Here is a 2,500-nt window from a genome sequence, read left to right as displayed (position 1 = left end):
GTACGTGGTCGTTGCCAAGCAACCATCCATGCTTTTTTATGCTAAACCCTATTTACTAACATTAGTAGATATGGTTTAGCTCCCACAATTAATGCCGCTGAAACACAGATGTTAAAAGGAAATGTAAAAAAAAAACGGTCCAGAGATTCTATCCTGGAGGATATTGCCAATTTGAGGTAGGAGGAGGCTTACTCGAGGTACTAGACCTTGCTGTCCTCTTAATACAAGAAGTTATAATACCAAGTGAGTGCATACTCCTCCCTAGTAAATATGAACATTCTTCCAATCTGTAGAAATTCAAAGTTTCAAGCAATTTTTATTTTCTGCTTTTATTCTACAAGTTTCGATCCTGGTTCATAGATTGTCATCATTCGCTAAAGGTTTACAGGAATAGTTTTATTTAAACGTTCAACAGCCAGTTTAATTTAAACATTTAACAGCCGAAACGTGTTTCACCCTTTAAAGCCCTTCGACTTTAAATGATACTTGCTTCTTTTTAGCCTTGAGAAAGCCCTGGTTCAAATGACCGCTAAAGGGCAAAACATGTGTTGGCTGCTGAATGTTTAAAGAAAACTGACTGTTGACTGCAGGCACCACCAGGAGTGGAGTCTGCGGCTTAATTGGACTCAACACGGGAAACCTCGACCCGGCCGGAAAGGATTGACAGATTGATAGCTCTTTCTCGATTCTGTGGGTGGTGGTGCATGGCCGTTATTAGTTGGTGGAGCAATTTGTCTGGTTAATTCCGATAATGAACAAGACTCCGCCATGCTACCTAGTTACGCGACCCCCGGTGGTCGGCATCCAACTTCTTAGAGGGACAAGTGGCGTTCAGCCACATGAGATCGAGCAATAACAGGTCTGTGATGCCCTTAGATGTCCGGGGTTGCACGCGCGCTACACTGAACGGATCAGCGTGTGTCTACCCTTCGCCGACAGGTGCGGGTAAACCCACTGAACCCCTTTTGTGATAGGGATTGGGGATTGCAATTATTTCCTATGAACGAGGAATTCCCAGTAAGAGCGGGTCATAAGTTTGCGTTAATTAAGTCCCTGCCCTTTGTACACACCGCCCATCGCTACTACTGATCGGATGTTTTAGTGAGGTCCTCGGATCGGCCCCGCCGGGGTCGGCAATGGCCCTGGCGGAGCGCAGAGAAGACGATCAAACTTGACTATCTAGAGGAAGTACAAGTCGTAACAAGGTTTCCGTAGGTGAACCTGCGGAAGGATCATTAATGGCGGAGCGGTCTGAGCGACCGATGGCGCCAGCCCGAAGCCCTCGGCCGCCTCCTGCAAGCACGCAGCCTAGGCACAGGGCCCAGCCCTGCCCTTGGGCGCCCCGGCTGGCGGAGCAGTCTGCGGCCGCATGGGGCACTCGTGTTTAGGACCGAGACTTCGGCAGGCCTCTTCCCCCCCGGGGAGGGCCCGACCGACGCGTGAGGGACTGGGCGTGGGGGGCGTCCCCGTCCCCTGTCCCTCTCCGAGACGGGACCCAAGTTCACCCGGCACAGACCCCCCCACCGTGGGGTAGGGGGGGTTAACCGAATGGCAGTGCATTATCGGGCTGGTACCACCCCTCCCTCAAAAGGCCATGGCACCGGCTGGGCCCTCCCGCACCCGAGCCCCGGCCCGAGGGAGGGGGCTTTCTCGTGTGGCAGGGCGGCGTGGAAGCGAAGGGGCCAAGGGCCTGCCAGGGGACCCTGGCTCCTCTCGGTGGGTGGCGTGCAGGATGGGGAGCCGGCTAGCTCTTCCCTTCCGGCGCCTCCGAGCCGGGCGAAGGGTGGGGTGGGCTGATCGTCAGCTCGCCGGCACGGCTCGGGCCACCCAGTAACGGACGGCTGACGTGCAGGTGGAGTGACCCTGCCTCGTTGCCAGGTACCCGGTTTGGCCTTGTCCCTTGCAGCCGGGCCGAGGGGTTTTAAGACTCGCGCGGTCCCTCCCGGTTACCCCGGGATGGATCGGCGGCTGCAGGGCTGCCTGATCCTGTCGCACCGGGAACCCCCTTCCTCGCCCGTGGGAGGGGGGGATTCCCGGGCCGAGCGCCTGGCAATGTCTTTTTCGCCCAACAGTGCAGTCTGACTCCCAGAGGGGAAGCCTTGAACGGGGCGCGCGGGCCGTCTCGCCGTGCGGGCAGCGGACGGACAGCGTCGCCTTCCTCCCGCCTTTCCTGCTCCCGCAGGTGGGCGAACGTTTTCGAAAAGTTGCCTGTGATTCTTGGCAGTTGATCATTCGGCTTGCGCGTCGATGAAGAACGCAGCTAGCTGCGAGAATTAGTGTGAATTGCAGGACACATTGATCATCGACACTTAGAAAACACCTTGCAGCGCCGGGTTACCCCCGGGGCTACGCCTGTCTGAGGGTCGCTCGATCGTCAATGGTCCCGGGGCTTTCCCGGGACGCGGCTGGGGCTGTCACAGGGTTAGCTCCGCTTCCCCTTCGTCCCCCCACAAGCTCAGATCGCCCATGGCAGGGTCCATCGTCAGGTCCTGCCGCAGAG

At 56.7% G+C, this 2,500-nt stretch overlaps 1 non-coding gene and 1 pseudogene across 1 annotated transcript; both read left to right on the top strand.

The window, feature by feature from the left end:
• The first annotated feature begins 150 nt into the window (after positions 1 to 150).
• Positions 151 to 1,238, top strand: LOC147666230 (18S ribosomal RNA; annotated as a pseudogene).
• Positions 1,239 to 2,212: 974 nt separating this feature from the next.
• LOC147666229 (5.8S ribosomal RNA) lies at positions 2,213 to 2,366 on the top strand. The gene has a single exon (XR_015304865.1). It is a non-coding gene; the product is annotated as a 5.8S ribosomal RNA (ribosomal RNA).
• The last annotated feature ends 134 nt before the right edge of the window (positions 2,367 to 2,500 follow it).

This window comes from Lissotriton vulgaris, unplaced genomic scaffold (assembly GCF_964263255.1).
Source record: "Lissotriton vulgaris unplaced genomic scaffold, aLisVul1.2 SCAFFOLD_215, whole genome shotgun sequence".
Classification (NCBI taxonomy): domain Eukaryota; kingdom Metazoa; phylum Chordata; class Amphibia; order Caudata; family Salamandridae; genus Lissotriton; species Lissotriton vulgaris.
Note: the sequence above shows the minus strand (reverse complement) of the source record. Positions and strands in the feature narration are given on the sequence as shown.